This window comes from Natrix helvetica, assembly GCF_964273705.1.
Source record: "Natrix helvetica genome assembly, chromosome: 2".
Lineage (NCBI taxonomy): Eukaryota > Metazoa > Chordata > Lepidosauria > Squamata > Natricidae > Natrix > Natrix helvetica.
This window is the reverse complement of record NC_138552.1, coordinates 244079164-244101461: the sequence shown is the minus strand read 5'-3', so window position 1 is coordinate 244101461 and position 22298 is coordinate 244079164. Positions and strand designations below refer to the sequence as shown.

The 22298-nt window shown below is 42.6% G+C and overlaps 1 protein-coding gene across 4 annotated transcripts in view; it reads right to left on the bottom strand.

Annotated features, from left to right (window-relative positions):
- The window catches only part of LOC309386873 (spermatogenesis-associated protein 7 homolog), a 62624-nt gene extending 50958 nt beyond the window's left edge, over positions 1-11666 (bottom strand). For all 4 annotated transcript variants that reach the window (XR_014174509.1, XM_081942767.1, XM_081942765.1 and 1 more), the window contains exon 1: positions 11588-11666. The gene's annotated coding sequence lies outside the window, so the exon portion shown is untranslated. The remainder of the gene's footprint in view (positions 1-11587) is intronic.
- Positions 11667-22298: the final 10632 nt, after the last annotated feature.

Sequence of the window (22298 nt, the reverse complement as noted above, 5' to 3'; positions counted from 1 at the left end):
AATTCCCCAACAACCAACATGTTTGAAAACTTAAAAAGAAAAGTTTAAGGGAATAAATTTTTAAAGTGGATGCTCGTCTTAATGTTGTGCTTGCTTCATTCATTAAGATTCTGGTTGTCCTAAAGTATCTAGGTGCCAAGCCAGAAAGGGCCTTATAGGTAAAGAAAGTTAGTACCACCACCATCACCCTTTTTAGAAGAATGAAATGTTTTAGGAAATATTAAGACAGAATATTATATTTCCTTGGATGAGAAACTGAAAATCATGCTTTTGGAGACAGAAACTCAGCCCCAGCTCCCTGTCCCCAGCAGATATTTTGGTGCCAGCTTATCTACAAGACAAAAAATCTTCACCCTCAGGACATAATAGGATTAGCCCTCTACCCATCTAGCAACAGAGCTCACCACATGGCAACTGGGGATATTACATCACCCAGCACAATTCAACCAGACTTATCTAGACAAACTTTTAGAATTTTGCGCATGACACCTATAGCAACCAATAGAATACCTATTCTATTGCCACAGGAACAGGAAGCTCAAGTTCAAAGCCCAAGAGAGGAACACACACTCTCCACTCCATTTGTTCAGCTGCACCAGGACCATGTGCTTCATGGTTCTGCTCCATTAAATCAGCTTCTGCTCCATTAAATCAGCTTTCCAAGCAGCCTCCATATTTCCAGTGTCTTACTCCCCACTTGGAACCGAACACAGATGGACATTTCTTCCAACATAGGCTACAACCGTGATGGCGAACCTATGGCACATGTGCCAAAGGTGGCACGGGGAGCCATATTTGCCTGCATGGCATGTTAGGGATGTAACCCTAGTCTTGGCTTGGCAATGTATATAAGCCATGATTGTAACAAATGTATCTGTTACTTTAAATGCTAGAGAGATGTAATTGGTTGCTGTTACCTCAAGCAGCCATATGAGGGAGCCAGAATGACTGTTAGCTTTCTGTTTTGTTAGACGCTGATCGGTGTATTGTGAGGTACTGTGTGTTTTTGCTACTGTTAGCTGTTTTGTGTGCTAAACTCAGAACATTGATAACTGACTGACTGAACCATTTCTGACTTGGACTGTAAATTGAACTTTGAATTTCCACATAGTAAACTAGTATATTTTATACTATTCGGTGTCCCTGTATGCTGGCTTGTGCCTGTTCTTCCATACCATTCACATTACGTTTTTCTGCACACTCACTCTCCTAACAGGGAGCTTACTTACTTAACAGTAGCCCTCAGCTCCGGCTGATTTTTGGCCTTCCAAAGGGCTGGGGGAGGCCATTTTCTCCCTCCCCAAGCTTCAGGAAAGGCTCTAGAGCCTAGAGAGGGTGAAAAACAGGCCCAGCAGGCCAACCGGAATTTTGGGAACAACTTCCGTTGTTCCTGTTTTTCGCCCTCCCCAGGCTTCAGGAAAGCCTCCGGAGACTCAGGAAGGCAAAAATCCCCCCCCCCATGCACAGGGGTTGTTTGTGCATGTGCAGGTGGGTGGGTGTGGACATGCACACGTGATAGTACGCATGCACACAATTTTGGCACACCTTTAGAAAAAGGTTAGTCATCATTGGGCTAGAAGCAGCACTATGAATTGCACTAGGACAGTGATCGCGAATCTATGGCACGCGTGCCACAGGTGGCACGCAGAGCCATTTGTCAGGGCATGCAAGGTGCTGCCCTGTCAGCTGGCCAGCATGCATGCGCGTGCTGGCCAGCTGAGTTCACCCTTTTTTAAAGCCATTTTTCGCCTTCCCCAGGCTCCAGAGGCTTTATAGGAGCCTGGGGAGGGTGAAAAGAGTACCCCCCAGAGGCCCTCCAGAGGCTTCATAAGCTTCCCTGAAGCCTCCAAAGCGCAAAATATCAACCCTAGGGGCAAACTGGAAGTTCGGGAATGGACTTCCTGTTTGCTCAAGGGTCGTTTTGACTGCTCCGGAGGCTTCGCGGAAGCCTCTTGAAGATCCCTGAAGCGTCCGGAGTGCTTAAAACGACTGCTTTTGACTGCTTTTGACTGCTTCGGAGGCTTCAGGGAAGCCTCCTGAAGTCCTTGAAGCCTCCGGAGGGCTTCCGGGGGGGGGGGAGGCTGTTTTTGCCCTTCCCATGCTCCTATAAAGCCTCTGGAGCCTGGGGAGGGCGAAAACAGCGTGTAAAAATGGAGGGGGTCATGCCTGTAGTGCATTATGGGTGCAGCACGGCTGCACACGACCCCCCTGCGTTCCCCTCACTTATGGCACGCGAGCCAAAAAAGGTTCGCCATCGCTGCACTAGGAAGCTTACTAATAAGCAATGCAAGGAAGATAATACAGATATAATATAGTCAAGGCATTGAATACTAGAAAAGAAGTCACTGGAGAAGTAGGTCACTGGATTCTGAACCTATTGCTGTTTCTCAGTAAATTTCAAGGGCAGCCCTATGTAACACAGTATTCTATCCAGCAGTAATAATGGTGTGAATCACTGTAGCAAGATCCTTCTGCTCCAGATGGGGCCCTCCTGGCTATGAATTTCACCCACGCATGCAGCAATAATTGTGAAGCAAAAGAACCTTCAGGCATCAGCACAAGACTTTGGCAGACTTAATTTAGTACAATACAATACAATAGCAGAGTTGGAAGGGACCTTGGAGGTCTTCTAGTCCAACCCCCTGCCTAGGCAGGAAACCCTATACCGTTTCAGACAAATGGCTATCCAACATCTTCTTAAAGACTTCCAGTGTTGGGGCATTCACAACTTCTGGAGGCAATCCACTGATTAATTGTTCTAACTGTCAGGAAGTTTCTCCTCAGTTTTAAGTTGCTTCTCTCCTTGATTAGTTTCCACCCATTGCTTCTACCCTCAGGTGTTCTACCCTCAGGTGCCTTGGAGAATAGTTTGACTCCCTCTTCTTTGTGGCAACCCCTGAGATATTGGAACACTGCTATCATGTCTCCCCTAGTCCTTCTTTCTCTAAAGCTAAACATACCCAGTTCCTGCAACCGTTCTTCATATGTTTTAGTCTCCAGTCCCCTAATCATCTTTGCTGCTCTTCTCTGCACTCTTTCTAGAGTCTCCACATCTTTTCTACATCGTGGCGACCATATACATTTAAATATTATCAACATGCTGGAGATGCCATACTCTTAACTGATAGATAACCTCTCCCTGCAATTTCATGTAAAAGTGACCTTCCTCCCATATTTAGGCATACCAGGGGTTGTAACACAAATACATACCTATTTCCCTGGCTCAACTGATAAGGAGGACAGCCTGTGGCTTAGTGGCTAAGACTCCTGCCTAAGATATAATACAGCCCAGGTTCGAATCCCAGTAAGGGTATGGCTAGCTGATGAGAGCTAATTAGCTCGAAATATTTAGGCATACCAGGGGTTGTAACACAAATATACACTTATTTCCCTGGCTCAACTGATAAGGAGGCGATCCTGTGGCTTAGTGGCTAAGACTCCTGCCTGAGATATATAACAGCACAGGTTCAAATCCCAGTAAGGGTATGGCTAGCTGATGAGAGCTAATTAGCTCAAAATAGATCTATACTAGTCTCCCTTTATTTATTTATCAGTACAAATACAACACAAATATAAAAAAAGGCAACATTAAAAATAAAAATATGGTTTTCTGCCTGCATGGTCTTCTGTGATGAAGCCGAAGGACAGAAAGAGGGAGTGTGACCTTCCTCCCATATTTAGGCATACCAGGGGTTGTAACACACACACACACACACACACACACACACACACACACACACACACACACACACACACACACACACACATATATATATATATATATATATATATATATATATCCCACAAGGCATTCCAAAACTTAGTAGCTTAACCATTGCAAATCAATGCCTCCAGTCTCCAACCTATGCAGATATCCCAGAAGGTTACCATAGTTGAAGGTATCACAAAAAGAACCCCCAGAGGCTTCCTCAAGCAGAACTCAGCAAAATATAAGACAGCAAAATAAAGGGAAAGATTGATGAGTTTTGTCCTTCCTCCTCAAAATTGATCACCAATTTCTTGAAATTTAAGTTAAAGGGAATACACTTCAACTCTGCAATCCATGAATCTCTCCAAAAGAACCTTTATTCCAACTCTAATTAAAACAAATCCTTCTTTGCTTTTTAGATATTGCTTAGGGTATTAATCTGTCAACAGAATTAGCTTTATGAAAGCATCCAGTACATTTAGATTTCACATGCCGAGTATTATTGCTGTTTCTTGACCTTTCTGGAATCTAACAATGAAAGTATTGCTGCTGCAAACAACGGTTTCCCTTCAATTATCTGTTCCATTTCTGAAAATATCTCCATTTATTCTAAATCAAACCTCATTTGTGACTCAAGCATGACTCCTTGTTAAATGTATTGTTTTTTAAAAAAAGTTCTAAACATTTATTGGTCAACTGAGTTGAATTGATTAAACCAAATGCAATTAATGGATTTATTGTAGCTTAAAAATAGAACGGGAGTTAATCACAGCCAGGTAGCTATTGTGCTGCCACTATAGCATAGAAAATCAATAGCAACTGCCATGGCTTCACTACCCTCTCGATTAAATTGTACAGTTAAACAAATGGATAAGATGATTTAGATCTTAAAAATGTTTATTCTGATTGCAGTTCCATGTCCTGAGAAAGTCTATATTGCTGTGATAGGAAAAGAAAAGGAATCTGAACTTGACTCTTTGCTATCTATATTTTCTATCCATCTCATCATTTAAAATTTTTTCATGATTATTAAAAGCCATCTTGGAATACTGAATAAATTTTTCACATGCTCACTACACGGAACAACGCCATATCTTTTGTTTTTTCTAAACCAGAATTCAAGGAATTAGATTATTTCAATAAAGATTATTCTCTTAGATAATAAATGTGTGTATGACCTAACTTCATAGTTATCTACCAGGTGATACAAATTAAGAAACTGAAAATAGTTCCACGTACTCTGAAAGAAGAGTATGCTTATATTTTAGTCACAAGCCATTTATGAGGTTATCATTTTCAGGACATTAGTGGACAACGTCTCTCTCTCTCTCTCTCCCTCTCCTTCTCTCCCCTTTCCTTCTCTCTCACCCCCCCTCTCTCCCCCCTCTCTCCTCTCCCTCTCTTTCTCCCTCCCTCTCTCCCTCTCCATCCCTCTCCCTTTCCTTTTATCTCCCCTCTCCCTCTATCAGGGTTCCAAATAGCATCCAAAATTAAATCAGAGTCCGAGGCAAAGGATTCCTCAAAGTTCCAATTAATTTATTAAGAGAGCCATGTTGGCACATCTGGGAAAACCTGAATCTAAAAACTTCCCGGTTTTCCTACCCAGTTGAAAGTTCAAGATCTTGCCCCCATACCCACAAGTCCATAACATGGTCCAATCTTCCACTGCCATTCGCCAGCTTCTACTCATCCAGTTCCGGTCAGGTGCAGAGGTGCAGAGACAAAGGATGACCTTGTCTTTCTAGAAAGAATTTTGTTATGGCTACATATCACACAACTCCGTATAATCCCCCCTCCCATTTTCCCACAATAGAAAATGCAAAGTAGAATAATAGAAAGTGTGGCAGGCCTGAGGTCCAAAAGAAAAGATGGCTTGCAGGCCTGACATTCTCTCTCCCCCTCCTTCTCCCACTCCCTCTCCTCTCCTCTCCCTCCCTCTCCTCTCTCTCTCCTTCCCACTCCTTCGCTCCCTCCCTCCCTCCCTCCCCCTCCTGTGTTGTGTGTGTATGTAAGAATAAAAGGTAAGATGGCCTGATCAAGGTCAAAATCACCAGGAACATATGGGTTCAGTGTTTAACCTCTCTGATCTTTCTGTCTCCATTCAGATATCCATACAGCTGCAAAGGAGTTAAAAAAAGGGGGGGGGTGGCTACAGCAGCTTAATTTTGTAGTTGTTTTAGCATGGAGCCTTCTCTGTTTCCAGAGGTCAGAAATAATAGTTAGCATTTTTATGCTGTATTCATCTAAACCAGTTTTTTCAAACCATGTTTTGAGAAACCCTGAGGTTCTGTGAGAGACAAAAAACATACATATATACGTACATACATGCCAATTTGTTATCATTAGAGCTTTGCCTCTTGATAAGGAATTCCAGGGTTTTGTTATTCTTAACCAACAGGGTGTATAGCCTGAAAACAAATAGAAAATTCCTGATATAACCCCTCATCTTACTTCCTCGCTGGTCAGATGAGAACTGTGCAATGCCCCGATCTGAAATAAAAGGAGTATTAAGCTCCTATTCCTTTATTGGCCACCACTAGTGATAAACTTTTATATCCAAAAGAGGCTTTTCTTGGAAGCAGATAAATTTGCAGAAGCTGTGCAAAAAAAAAAAGAAAAAGAAAAAAAGAGCTGAAGTATAAATTGTGATCTTCTGTTTCCTCAAGATGGCCATGGGAAAAGTTCTTTTTTTTAAAAAAAGGTCAAAAATGGCCATGAAATTAAAAGATAACTCAAGAAGACAGTTACTATATGGAAAAGTGGGAAAGTTTCATGAAAAAACACCATATTCCTCTCTTAGAACACTTTCAAATACTTTGAAACACAAATTTCAAAAACAGCCAGTCATTATTTTACAGGTAGTCCTCAACTTAAGACCACAGCTGAGCCCAAAGTTTCTGTTGCTAAGTGAGACATTTGTTAAGTTGAATTTTGCCCCATTTTAAGACTTTTCTTGCCACATGGTTAAGTGACTCACTGCAGTTGTTAAGTTAGTAACTTGGGCTGTTAAATATATCTGGCTTCCCTATTGACTTTGCTTGTCAGAAGCTGGTCACATGATCTTGGGACACTGCCCCATCATAAAGTATCTGAATTTTGATCACATGTCCAGGGAAATGCTGCAACGGCTGTTAAGTGTGAAAAACAGTCATTTTTTTTGGTGCCATTGTAACTTTGAACGGTCACCAAATGAACTGTGGTAAGTCGAGGACTACCAGTATTAAGGCTAGGTTCCTATTTCACACCAATCTCATGTGGTTTATGTGGTGCTTAGCATATTTTATAGGACACACAAATGGAATACATTATAGGTTGTTTTTTTTTTAGTAATAATTAGATAAATCATGATTATTGGATGTGGAATCACAGCATGTATGTTGCTACAGGAAACAGTTATTCAGGATATCTTAGGGAGGAAAGAAGAACTGGCTTTGCTGGGGATAGGAGGTTGAATAATCAACTAAAGCAGTGTTTCTCAAGCTCAAGAACTTTTGTTTAGGCTGAAAAACATTGAACCTTGAGAGCAGGGCTGTCAAACTCCCGGCTCGCGGGCCAGATGTCTCACGAGCTGGCGACACCCACGGCCGGTTAAGTGAAGGGGAAAAAAGTTCCGATACGTCACATGACGCCGCCATGACGACGTGAGTTTGACACCCCTGAACTAGTAGATGAGGAGGCCTTCCTCTGTGGGCTGAGACTTTGCTAGTTATTAACATCTTTTGCATCATTTTTGTTCAAGGATTAGCTTGTTTCACAGCAGTAACTTTACTGTTCATTCCACCATTAGGATCCTTTAATTATTTTCCTTCTCTATTTCAGTACGTGACGGGTAGCATTTTAATCGTAATATTGCCACATTTCAACATTGTGCTAATAAATTCTGGGATTGTGAGAGAATCAGAACAGAGGTGGAAGCGACCTTAAAGGTCTTCTAGTCCAGTCCCCTGCTCAAGCAGGAGATCCTATACCATTTCAGACAAATGACTATCCAGCCTCTTTTTAAAAACCTCCAGTGATAAAGCACCTACAGCGTCTGAAGGCAAGCTGTTCCACTGGTTAATTGTGCTCACTGTTCGGAAGTTTCTTCTTAATTTTAGGTTGCTTCTCTCCTTGATTAGTTCCCATTCATTGTTTCTTGTCCTTGTCTGGTGCTTTGGAAAAGAAGTTGACCTCCTCTTCTTTGTGGCGACCCCTCAAATACTGGTATACTGCTGTTGTATCCCCCCTAGCCTATCTTTTCTCTAGACTAGACAAACCCAAATCCCGTTCTTTATATGTTTTAGTCCCAGGCCCTTAATCATCTGAGTTGCTCTTCTTTGCACTTTTCCCAAAGTCTCAACATCTTTTTTGTACTGTGATGATCAAAACTGGATGCAGTATTCCAGGTGAGGTCTTACTAAGGCTTTATAAAGCGGTACTAATACTTCACGTGATTTTGATTCGATGCCTGTGCTTATACAACCAAGGATTGTATTAGCTTTTTTGGCTGCTGCTACACAGTGCTGGCTCACAGGCCCCAGGAAAGGGGGTGCAGCTGGTAATTGTTCCTGGGCCCATGGAGCTCAAAGGGAGCCCACAAAGGGGAATTTCTTTAAAAATATTTACAAAACCAATTTTTTAAAAAGAAACACAATATTGGATATATACTTCATTCTATATACTTTGTGTGTATAGCAAAACTGCCTTGCAGCCTTGTTTGACATAACCTTCATTAATCTGAAACGCAGTGAACGGTTATTTATGTAATTTATTGAATATTAATTTCATTACGTATCTATTTTAAGTTTGCAAGTTTAGTTTCATTTCATTTATGCATATATTTTATATTTCAGTTCAGTTCATCTCATTTTCATTTCATTTCAATTAAATTCATTACTTATGTATATTGTTTCATTATTGTTTATATACTAATGTGTATTATTGCTTTTATTATCTTTTACAGATGCACCTTTAAAATATATATATTTAATATATTTGCAAGTATGTTTGAATGTAATTAATAAATGTACAATTATGACATTATTGATTTATGTGTCCAATGTCTAGGCGATGGGGTTCATATTAGTCTTGTTCCAGCACTTAATAATCCCCTTGGATGGCCTTGCTGGCTCATGTTTAAGTGATTGTCCATTAGAAGTCCAGGGTCCCTGTCACAGTTACTGTTTTGAGCCAGGTTTTGTCTAATCTGTACTCGTACCTTTGGTTTTTCCTACCCAGGTATAAAACCTTGCTTTTCTACACAGATTATTGAGGTGTTACACAGCATTTCATTTTATTAAACAGTGAGACAAGGCATATTGCCCTATAGATGTGCAATATAGTTATGCAATTCCTTGGGTTGGAGCTTTGCCCTTCTGTTCAACAATGGCTACTCCTGGCTAACTTTCCTTGCTTCATGTACAGATGAAAGTGATAAAAGAAATAGAAAATTTTCTTCAGATTCCAGCTCAGAGGAATCAGAAATGTTCTATTGCAATGATATACTGCTAGAGATTCCATAAATTGTTATTCAGATTCAGATTCAGATAATATGTCTGGTATAGTTTAATTACCCTGTTTCCCTCAATATAAGACCACCTCAGATAATAAGCCCAATCAGGCTTTTGAACGCATGCACTAAAATAAGCCATCCCCCCAAAATAAGCCCTCCCTAAAAATATTGTAACACAGCAGCAGCCATGAGGTGACCACACTCACCGCCTCCGGTACCTCAAAAATAATAAGACCTCCCCGAAAATAAGGCAAAGTGCTTATTTCAGAGGTCAAAAGAAAATCAAACCATGTCTTATTTTTGGGGAAACACGGTACTGTTTGTTGAACAAGCTATTGCAAACAATTCACATATAATTCTAACCACATGAAGTACAATGTACAAACTAGAATGGCTGGCTTCACACTTATGATTATTATGTGTGACATTTCAAGCCATTCTGTCTTGCAAATGTTTCAGTTCAAAAGAATATTAATCAGTCAGACATTTCAACAGTAGCCAACTAATTAAGACTGCTTTTTTTTAAAGCATTTGCAGTGTCTGGTTTTCAGTCTGAAAGATTTCAAGAGGAAATTGCAAAATAATAAAAGCAACACTGTACCCATCCTTCGGTTTAGGTTTTAAGGAGAAAAACACAATTTAAAAAATAATAATGAAAGAGCAGAAAGGGATGGGAAAGAGAAAATAACTCTGGGACCAGGTCTTAATGTTTATGGTTTAATGTGATGAAATGGGGTATAAAAAGTGGCCCAGATGATGTCAGTGCCTCCAAACAGATGGACTTTTTGCTCTTCAACATGCCAATTAGCATTATGAGCTGGGACCAGCGATATAGTATAATAATTTCATAAGCTATTATGCTATTCTGTCTGACAATCATTATCCCGGTAAACAGCAGCAATCACTGAGAAAGGTAAACCTGTTTTAGTGTAGCTGATTTGAGGGGAATCAAGGAAGAAATTAGATTTTTCTATTGCTGGGGAAACATACTGTTCTTTAATTTGCAAAAAACAAAACAAAACAGAAAAACAATACATTCCTGTAATATTATGTATGAACTCTAAAAGGTATAAATTGTTGAAAGCACATAATTTAATTAAAAAATAACCAATGGATATATGGCAGGTACATGATCTCTGTATCTATTGCTCATTAACATAAAAATATGAACTGGTTGGCTTGTTCTCTTCTACATTAGCCAGAGCTTAATATGCCATTTGCTAACAGTAGGTAACATTTTCTGTTTCACCTGTTAAATATTATAGATGGTCTCCACAACAAAATACTACACTCTGTGATGCATGGGTATTGGGGCTGTGAAAGGATTGCTGAATTAGTTCATTATTAGTTCATAGGATTACACTCTTCAGTTGTTTCAAATAAAATTGTGGTACCTGGAATCATTTTTCTGATATTAAAGAAGATCAGATAACAAAAACAGAAGAGAATGTATTTTATTCCAAAATACATTGGAGTAAAATATATTCGACTTCGGTGTTTTATTAAGAAAATCTAAGCTGATACAGTCAACCAGCTAGGTTAAACAGAAAGCCAGCCTTGAGAGTAAGAAAGTCTCTACTCGAATGACAAATTATATCCTTAAGGTAAGATGTTTGTAAAATCACACAGAAGCCCTTTGGGCATTTTTGTTACTCGATTCCTCTTGGGATTTTTAAATGAGATGTTACAAGCTCCTTAGAGTCAATATTTCATAGACAAAGATGCTTAAGGAGGTTTATGCAAAGCTTTCCAAGGAGGTACTGCACTTGGCAAACTATAGGACAGTACAGGAACTAATGAAGGACAATATTTGTAGCTCAGGGTTGAAATGAGGAGCCCTTGGTGCTCTCTGATCTTGCTTGTTTTCTTGCAGGTTACCCAAATTAGATAACATCATCAGTGCTAGTGAGGTTACCTAGTTAGGGTAATAAATCCTGCAAGAAAACAAGCAAGCTCCGAGAGCACCAAGTATAGGAGCTGATGAAGCAGCCACAATGTTTGAAAAAAAAAAAAGACTTCAGGCAGCTGTTGGAGAGCTACCTCTGACTGTGTATTCTAGAGGAATATTGAATGGCAGTTCTGGGAGTTGAAGTCCTCCTGGCTTAAAGTTGCCAGGGTTGCAGACCCCTGCTCTAAGGCAATGTTGAGTTGGAGGGGAGGGCGGCGGAAATGTCAGTATGTATGAAGAAAGGAAAGTTTTTCTCGGTTCTTTCTCAACAATCATCCTGCCTTCTCCGTGACCCACCGCGGAGGTTACAAAAGAGAGTAAACGGAGCGTTGCTTTCACAAGTCGGCTCTCTTTCTGCCCCTCGGTTTTCTTGCTGAACGAACCGGCCGTTTCCAACTAAAAAGAGGAGGGGAGGAGAAGAGACGGAGGACGCTTTTACCTTCGGAGGCTCCTGACGGGGGAAATTCTCAAGGCGCGCCGGCGAAGACCAGGGGCGCTCGGCGTTTTCTCAGGAAGTCTGCAAAGGCTATAAGGAAGGCGTTGGTCTGCGCTGCGGTGCGATTATTCCCATAACAACAGGAACCATAAACCGGTCACCCGGGCAAACAAATTGCTTGGAAACCGTTTGTCGTGGGGTCACACGGGGGCAGGCCGGCCTCCTATGTGGCAAGGCTGTCGTCTCCATGAAAGAGAGGCGAGTTGGAGATGTTTTGGGTATATCTCCAGCAAGGGAGGGGGCATTTTTTAAAAAAGGAATTAAAGAGGAGAATATTATAAGAGCCAAGAGACCAGCTCCGGGGTAGATGCTCATATCAATCAGAGAGTAAGGTTCCTGGGCTACCTGCCTCTGAGCAGGATTACAGCCCTACATTTGTTTTAGAAGGCGGCTCCTTACCAAAAGAGTAATTACAGTTAGTCGTAATGTAACAGTAACAGAGTTGGAAGGGATCTTGGAGGTCATCTAGTCCAACCCCCTGCTCACTCAGGAGACCTGTACTAGGGATTTGAACCGCTAAACTGTCGACTTTATGTATGACCACAATCGAGCCCAAAATTTATGTTGCTAGGTGAGAATTTTTTAAAAGTGAGCTTACCCCCAAATCACCACTTCTCTTGCCACATTTGTTAAGTGAATCACTGCAATTGTTAAATGAGCAACATGGTGGTTAAGGGAATCTGTCCATCCCCCCTCTCCCCCATTGACTTTGCTTTTCAGAAGGTTGCAAAAGGGGTGTGTGTGTGTGTCACATGACCCCAGGATGCTGCCATGGTCGTAAATGGGAATCAATTGTCAAGCACCCAAATGTAAACCACATGACTGTGGGGATGCTGCAACGGTCATAAGTATGAAAAAATGGTCATCAGTCACTTTTTTCAGTGGTCACTAAGTGGACTGTTGTAAGTCGAGGACCACCTGTAATGGGTGGATGAATGAGCCCTGAAGAAGGGAATATGGTTCTGGCAAGGATTTACTTTGGGGATGCAGCCCTCTCCCAGAAAAATGAAATATCCTAGGAAATATTGAAAAGGCAGAATATTTCTCTGGATGTGAAAAGAAACATGTTTCAAAAAGACAAGGTAACTCTCCCTGCAGCTTCCTGCCCCCATGAGCCATTAAAGCCTGAGCTAGTCCACTTTACATAATAAAAGACTTCTCGCCTTCAGCTCCAGGGGGATGGGAATGAAGGCATGATAATATAAGCCTTTGCTCAACTGACCACATGGCATCTGAGAACTCAACCAAACTTGGATTCAAAACTCAGCCTAGAGGGTTGCCCTTGCATGGGCCTATGTGAGTCTGAAACCAATCAGAATACATTTCTTACACAGGAAACAGATAGGTGGGGCCAAACAAATTATAAAAAGCCCTGCAAGCCCTTCTTCGACCCTTCTTCCCTTTTCTTCTTCATCACCCAACACCTGGAAGCATGTGATCACCTTTTTCCCCAGGACCTCCAGCCATGCAGTCCTGTCCTTCATTAAAACATTAAACCATCTTTGTAAGCAGCCTCCATCCCTCCAGTGTATTTTTCCCCACTTGGGGGCGAACCCAGAAGGACATTTCTTCCAACAGGGAGATTGTGGGGTTGGCTTTCAATTTCATTGTGTCTCTCTCCCTCTCTCCCCCTGGCCCAGATTTTAAATGAAAAGGATTGAGTAGATGGAAAGTAGATAAGGTCCTATGGTTGGTTTGTATGCTGTTCACTTTTTAGGTAGAGAGTATCTCAAGTGTAAATAGGAAATAATTTGTTGTATAGAAGCTCAACAGAAGCATTATCTTTTGGTCCTTGAGATAGTCTCTTTCCACACCTTGGCTTTCAATACAATGCTAGCTGTAGCCATTTCTGAACCTGAAGCAAAATGTAAGATAATTCCTCCTCCCTTTAGTTTATGTGCTAATAGAAACACAGGTTGGAGGCGAGAAGATAGAATTGGTGCCCCTGTCTAGCGTCTGCTGCACTTCTGCACTATCTGCTCTGATTTAGGGAACATTTTCTTCCAACTAAGTGATTTTAGTAATCCCACTGAGCTCTTCATAAATAATGCATTTTTATTTCAAAGTAGTCATGTTTATTGGAGAGTTTTAAAAGCTTCCCTAATTATCTCTATTTAGAGAAAGGCTTTTTTAAAAAAAAAAAATTAGTCCCCAAGTTCTCAGCTCCACACAATAAAGGTTAGAAAAGTATGCCTAACTGCAGCAAGTAGCAAAGAAATCAATCATTCTTTGTACTGCTTTTCAAATCTTGGAGAAAGCACAAAGCCTTCTGAATATGCTATTAATGCGCCTTGCGAGATGAAACGTGCACACCTGCTAGTATGTATATTATCATCTCTCTACTTGATTTGAAATCCATAACATCACAATCGCTCAAGTGCTAATAAAAAATATATGTGAGAACTCATGCCGTGCTCCTAAGTAGTGGTGCAGGAGGAGGGTAAATTGTGATTCCAAACTTAGTTTGTTTCAGCGTTTTACTCATCTTCATTCTGGATTGGAAGTCTTTCTTTCAGAGGTCTCCTGGGCAGTTGCTTTCGGAGTTTTGATATGCTTTGGATGCCACTATCCACCTTCTATCCTGGGGAGAGAAGGTTGTAGCAAAGTGTACAAAATTTGCATGAGTATGCAATCATTAATTTAGGGTTGCCATATTTAATAAGTTATCTTCCCCACTTTACTAGAAACCCTGTACAAGAATGTGTGTGTGTGTGTGTGTGTGTGTGTTGTGTGTGTGTGTGTGTGTTGTGTGTGTGTGTGTGGAGAGAGAGAAAGAGAGAGAGAGAGAGAGAGAGAGAGAGAGAGAGATAGATAGATTTGGGTTTCAACATAACAAAAGAGCATGAAAGTCTCAGAATTGATTTGCATTTATTGAATGGAGCTTACAACCCTTTCTTCATTTTCTTCCAGTCCTAAACTTCAGTTACTTAATTTAGGATGGATGGGGCTTTTTGTTTCATTGCTGTGTTAGGAGCTAAAAATTCTTGCCAATTTATTGATGTTAATAATTCTAATTGACCTTTTTATTTTCTCAGTTGCACTTTTTAGAATTTCCACTGTTAATAGAGTTTTGGTTTATTTTAACTATTTAGAACCATTCATTAGTTAAAATTTTAGAGTTGAGATATGGAATTTTATTAGAATAGGATACCTTCCTTTCTGGGACAGATATTGCTGGAATGATTGACATTTGGAATGGGTTGTTATTTTAAGGGAAAATGGACTCTTGTTATGTTACAACTTAGCAGAAGATTGGGACTTACATACATAATACATACTTGCATGCATGCATGCATGCATGCATACATACATACATACATACATACATACATACATTATTTTAGAAGTCCATTTGAATTTGGATAAGAAGAAGAAGAAGTTACTTACTTCATACATATTAACAGATGGGTAATGAGATCAAGAATTTTATATTTGTTAACTATGGGGAGGGTTATGCTTTTTGTGACAAGGGTGGAAAATCGCTTTCTTACAGGGGTGTTCTTCTCTTTTTCTTCTTTTTTCTCCCCCCCCTTTTCACCTTGTACTCTCTTTTATTGTTCTTTTAAAAAATATTAATAAAATTATTGCAAAAATCTAGTTACTTTTAAGTTAGAAATACCATATTCTGATCAGCAGAAATCCAGAAAGCCACTAGATGGCAGGAAGGAAACATAGGATGCTCAACTGTTTGTTGCCATCTACTGGTTTTATTATTTTTATTTATTTAAAAAGTTCAGATAGTTGGCCATTTTGTAATCAACATGGGTAGCTCCTAATCAAAAGTAAAAATGATTTAGAAACTTTGACAGTGTGTAAGCTTAATTTTAATATTGATGAGGAGAAAAACTTTAGATTTGAAATACTGATTTATGACCATGAATAAGAACATATATTGGGAAATTGGACTACTTAAGAGAAGTTTAGGTCCACATTGTTTACTACTATCCTCTCATTTTCACCTAGTAGTAATGGAAAAATTTGGCGCTGCTGCAGAAGGAGACACCGAGGGTCTTATTTTGTATTCCCGATAGATTTGATTCTAGGCCCCAATCCTATTGTATTAGGCAAAAGATACAGATTTAACTATTAACTTTCTGTGTCATTTCAGAGTGGTATATGGATCACAGAAGGATTTTTTTTTAGTCAGCTGCCAAAAATGAGAGATTTAGCAAAACACAGTAAAATGTGGCTTTAGGGAATGTCCTGCGAAGTGTTCTGATTGTATAAACATAACCAGACTGTGGGACACAAGCTAATGCAAATTCTCCATGGAATGACTCATAAATAAAAGCAAATTAATAAGTGTTCTGTTCCCTCCTTCCATTTTAAAAAAGCACAAATATGATCAACACTAAAGAATGCTTTTGAACAAGAATAGCAACACTGTAACTTTGAACACAGCTTATATTTATTAGTTTTGGTTACTGTGCTTGTTGACCTGTGCTTTGATGACATAGCACATTCATGAGAGTCAATAATCAGATAATTTCTTCCCTCCTCAGGAGACAAAAGTTTTAAAATAAGAATTGCAATTAGTAATTCCCTTTAGTTAGCAGAAGAAGCAGTAAGGTGATAAAAGGCATAACCTCTTGTTGTTGCCAGACTTCCTGTCTCATCTGAATTTAATAGGAAATTTGGGGTGGTCCAAAATGTATTTAAAATCATTAAATGATAGAGACAGAGGCCTCCGTAGTTGGGAAAGTAAAAATTAAGCTATTCTGGATTAATTGCAGAAATCCAGATGACCACAATTCTAACTCTTCACTGTCTCCGAGATATTGTCCAGTGTTTTACAGTGAAATGTGTTACCTTTACTAGCTCATGAAATGTTTATAAGTGTGATGCCTGTCCAGAAAGCAAACAGATGTAAATTGTAATCAGCCTGAGGGTCCAGCAAAATTGGCATTTTGTCCTCTGGTAAATGTGTATTGTGTTATTGGGTATACTCGCTGTACCAGCCATTTTGTGAACTGGTAAGCATCAATTTAGGATAATCTACAACATGACCTCAAATTTCATATATATCTACTATCCTCCTAAAGTTGACTCCTCCTGGTTCAACCAGTTTTATTTTATTTTGCACAGTATTTACAATACAATACAATAGCAGAGTTGGAAAGGACCTTGGAGGTCTTCTAGTCCAACCCCCTGGAAACCCTATACCGTTTCAGACAAATGGCTATCCAACATCTTCTTAAAGACTTCCAGTGTTGGAGCATTCACACTTTATGGAAGCAACCTGTTCCACCGATTAATTGTTCTAACTGTCAGGAAATTTCTCCTCAGTTCTAAGTTGCTTTTCTCCTTGATTAATTTCCACCCATTGCTTCTTGTTCTACCCTCAGGTGCCTTGGAGAATAGTTTGACTCCCTCTTCTTTGTGGCAACCCCTGAGATATCGGAACACTGCCATCATGTCTCCCCTAGTCCTTCTTTCTATTAAACTAGACATATCTGATTCCTGCAACCGTTCTTCATATGTTTTAGTCTCCAGTCCCCTAATCATCTTTGTTGCTCTTCTCTGCACTCTTTCTAGAGTCTCCACATCTTTTCTACATTGTAGCGACCAAAACTGAATGCAGTATTCCAAGTGTGGCCTTACCAAGGCATTATAAAGTGGTATTAACACTTCATGTGATCTTGATTCTATCCCTCTGTTTATGCAGCCTAGAACTGTGTTGGCTTTTTTGGCAGCTGCTACACACTGCTGGCTCATATTTAAATGGTTGTCCACTCGGACTCCAAGATCCCTTTCACAGTTACTACTACTGAGCAAGGTACCACCTATACTGTACCTGTGCATTTCGTTTTTGTTGCCTAAATGTAGAACCTTATTCTTTTCACCATTGAATTTCATTTTATTAGATAGTGCCCAATGTTCAAGTTTGTGAAGATCCTTCTCTATCTGTTAGATTCGGGCAACGAGAGAACAGACTCCGGACAAGTAGTGACTTAACAGCTCTTTATTAATAGTAGTAGTGATCCAGCTTGCTCTGTGGTCTGAGGGTTCCCCTTTTATAGGGATCGGGTATGCCTCTCGACCAATCAGAATGATACCTGGTTCCCGCCCTAGCGGCGGACCTGAGTGGAGACTTACAGCGATATATGTTAATATCTAACACCCCTCCCCTCTTAGATGGAGTGTTCCTGTTAGTTACAAAGTCCTTCAAATATGTCGGTTTCTGTCTCACACGGGTGGATCGGCGGAGCTCGGGTTGAGTTGGAGTGGTCGCGGGATCGGCTTGTTCCGCTCTGTCCATTTCGCAGTTGGGGGTTTGAAGGCTTTCCTCGCTCGGCTGCTGTTCCGATCCGCCGTCGACCACTGGTTCTACCCTGGGCTCCAGGGTGCTGTGCTCCTCTGTGTTTGGGCTCTCGGTTTGCTGACCTTCCGACAGAATATAGTCCTCGTTAGCGGATCGCAGGTCTGAGTTTGCCAGGCGACCCCGGAGTTGATCTATGTGCCTTTTCCAGTTCCTGCCATCTTCTAGCTCCAGCAAATAAGATCGTGGACCCGTGATACCAATTACCGTTGCCGGCATCCACAATGTTCCCCCTGCATAGTTGTGGGCGTATACTGAATCCCCTATGCTAAAACTCCGAATTTTGCTTGTGGAGTCTGGGGGCGATGTGGCAGACTAATTTGGGTGAAGTCGGTCCAGGTGAGACCGTAGACGGCGGCCCATTAGTAGTTCAGCGGGGCTCCTACCTGTCGTTGCGCTGGGGGTAATGTGCTGGATTAGAAGGTAATGATCAATGCGTGTTTGCCAATCACCTGGGCCCATCCTAGCGAGGGCCTCTTTTGCAGATCGCACCATTCTCTCCGCCTGTCCGTTTGAGGCCGGATGGAATGGCGCGACGAGGGCATGCCGAATTCCCTGACTTGCTAGATACGTTTAGAATTGCATGGCCGTGAATTGGGGCCCGTTATCGGAAACCAGGAGGTCGGGCAGGCCATGAGTGGCGAAAAGTCGCCGTAGTACCTTAATGACTGCCTCTGCCGTGATTGAAGTCATTAGGACTACTTCCAACCATTTGGAGTATGCATCCACAACTATAAGGAATGTTTGTCCCTGGACTGGCCCTGCGAAATCTATGTGTATTCGCGACCAGGGTGCTTTTGGTTTGTCCCATTCTGTGGCGGGCGCTTCAGGGGGTGCTGGTCTAGGCCCCTTGCACGGATCACAAGTGGCCACCCATTCCTCTATCTCTTTGTCCATGTTTGGCCACCAAACGTAACTCCTAGCTAACGCCTTCATTCTAACGATCCCCGGATGCCCAACATGTAACGCTTCCAAAACATTTCTACGCAAAGCATAAGGAATAACAACTCGATCCCCCCACAATAAACAACCTTGTAACACTGATAGTTCATCGCGTTTTGACCAAAACAGTTTGAATACCGGTCCCACATTTCCCTTGGGCCACCCCCTCCATACCCAAGTTTGAACTTGTTTTATTACATTGTCCCTAGAAGAGAATCTAGCAACGTCGAAGGAAGAAACAGGTCCTGAGTCCAAACAGTCAATTAATAAAACCGGTACCTCGGGGGTGGGGTCTGATAATAGTTCTGGAAGTGGGCAATGGCTGAGTGCGTCTGCGTGCCCTAGAGTGGAGCCCGGTCGATGTATCAGCTTGTAGGAATACGCAGCCAGGAAAACAGTCCACCTGGTCATGTGCGGGGAAAGTGAGACTGGTGTGGGGCGGTTTCCCGCCAAAAGTCCCAGCAGCGGTTTATGGTCCGTGATGAGTTCGAAGTCGCGGCCGTAGAGGTACTCGTGGAAACGTTTGACTCCAGCCACAGCGGCTAACGCTTCCCTGTCCATCTGGCTGTAGTTTCTCTCGGCTGATGAAAGAGTCCTTGAATAGAATGCTATGGGTGCTTCGTTCCCGTTTGGCATTCTGTGGCTGAGAACTGCGCCGACGCCGAATGGTGATGCATCGCAGGTCAATACCAGTGGTAGCGTCTGGCTGTATTGAACGAGTAGCGAGTCGGTGGTTAGCAGACGCTTGACTGCGGCGAAAGCTGCTGCCTCGGAACGTCCCCATCTCCATGTCATGTTCTTGGCGAGGAGTCGATTTAGTGGCTCAGCAACGGTCGCTTTCTGTCTCAGAAAAACGCTGTAGAAGTTAAGTAGTCCGAGGAATGCCTGCAACTCGGTCTGATTTCGTGGTGTGGGGGCGTCCTGGATCGCCTTAATTTTCTTCGATGTGGGGTGTATGCCCAAACCATCGATTCTATATCCCAGGAACTCTACGCTAGGCACGTTAATTTGGCATTTTTCCTTTTTGAGGCGGAGACCCTTTTCTCTGATTCTAGCCAAAACAGTTCTGACTCTTTTGAATAGTTGCTCCTCATTTGCAGCGGACACCAAGATGTCATCAAAATAGGGAACTACTCCTGGTATCCCCTGCAAGAGCCATTCCATGACGCTCTGGAACAGACCAGGAGCAATACTTACACCGAATTGTAACCGGTTGCATTTGAATGCGCCCCTGTGCGTCACTATAGTTTGGGCCTCCGCCGTGGCGCTATCCACAGGCAGCTGCTGATACGCTTGTGCCATGTCTAATTTCGCAAATATTTTTCCTGGCCCCAACGAGTGCAATAAGTGTTGGACTACAGGCACAGGATATGCGCTTTGTTGTAGTACGACATTAATTGTGCATTTATAGTCCGCGCAGATGCGGACTGACCCATCTGATTTAACTGGGGTCACAATGGGAGTTTCCCAGCGTGCGTGATCCACCGGTTCAAGGATCCCTTGTTCTACAAGTTTATCTATTTCTTTGTCTATTTTGGGACGGAGTGCAAAAGGCACTCTTCTTGGTTTAAGTCGGATTGGCGCCACTTTTGGGTCTAGATTGAATGATATAGGTTTACCCACATACTTACCAAGACCGGGGCTGAACACATCCTCGAACTCCTTAAAAATCTGTTCAGCGCTGCTGTTCTCCATGGCGTTGATTCCGGTAACTTCTAACCCCAGAGCTTCAAACCAATCCAATCCCAGAAGGCTCTGTAATGGCGCGCTGGCTACGGTCACTGGCAGCTGGGCTACGATGTCTTTGAACTGTACCCGGAACGTGCCTTGACCCACGATGGGGACCCTGTTCCCCTGGTAGTCTCGTAGCAGGATGTCTGGTGTACGCAGTTGGCTCTTTTTGAGACTAGGGATAGCCTTTTTCATGGCGGACCATGAAATGATCGTCAGGGACGATCCTGTGTCAACTTCCAGCTCGCAAGGGGAGTCCTCCAGGAGGACCGTGACTTTCAGCTTTTTAGGCCGCTTGGTGCGGACCTGACCTATCGTTGTGAGATAGGTTTGTAATTGCTCTCTCTGGGTCAACTCTATCTCGGCATCGGTATCCTGGAGATACTCTCTCTCGGTGCTCTGGTAATACGCTCGTTCAGCTCTTTGTGTGTAATCTCTCTCGGCAAACTCTCTCGGGTTTCTCTCTGGGCGCCCTATTTGCTTTCGCCAAGCCCCTGGGTTGGGCTTCTGTTGGTGGTACATAGGAGGCTGCCGTTGCGAGGCAGGGACTTCACTCCGGCACACTCTTGCGATGTGCCCAAGTTTGTCGCAGTGCGAACAAACAACGTTCCTGAACCGACAGGTAGACCGGGGGTGGTTCCCTCCGCAGCTTGCACAGGGTGGCAAACGGAATTCGGGTTTACCCACCGGTCACATGTGACTGCTCCGCATGCGGTGACTGTCCTCGAATTCGGACTCCTCAAATTCTGGATCGGTGTCCTCATGGTGAACTCTGGCGTGTCTGGATCCGGACTGCATCACGCTGAATCCGCGTTGTATGGTTTCGGAAGATCTGTCTGCCGATTCGGACGCCCTTGCTTCATTGAGTGCAATCTGTAGGGTTAAGTTTGGATTGGCCAACAACCGTTTCTGTAGAGAAATGTCTCTTAACCCACAAACGAGTCTTGCCAGGATTTGCTCGTCCAGATCCCTGAACTCGCAGTGTTTCGCCGCTTTCCGTAGCGCTGCAACATATTGGTTGATTGATTCTCCCGCCTTCTGGTTCCTCGTGTTGAATTCCTGGCGGCGAACGTGGCGGGAAGGTTTTGGCGCGTAGTGTGTTTGTAAAGTCTGTTGTAGCGCCGTCCATGATACCGCTTGCATAGGCGTTGGTTCAGAGAGATCTCTGGCCGTCTCGAAAACCTCTCGCCCACAGTAGCTCAGGAAAATGTTCTTCTTATGGGAGTCTGGTATTCCCGTGTATTCGTTAGCTTCGAGAAAACACTCGAACCTGATCATGTAGGACTCCCAATGGTCGTTCGTTGGGTCGAACGGAGCTGGAGGAGTGTGCATCGCCATCTTGTCTGCGTTTGAATTTGCCGCGCTGCGATGGCGTGAGATGGCTGCCGGAATTTCTGCCGAATTCCTGGGCTGGATCGAATCCTGGGATTCTGGAGGTAGCTTTCTTCATCCTATCTGTCTCTCGATCCCATCCTCGTCGCCAATGTTAGATTCGGGCAACGAGAGAACAGACTCCGGACAAGTAGTGACTTAACAGCTCTTTATTAATAGTAGTAGTGATCCAGCTTGCTCTGTGGTCTGAGGGTTCCCCTTTTATAGGGATCGGGTATGCCTCTTGACCAATCAGAATGATACCTGGTTCCCGCCCTAGCGGCGGACCTG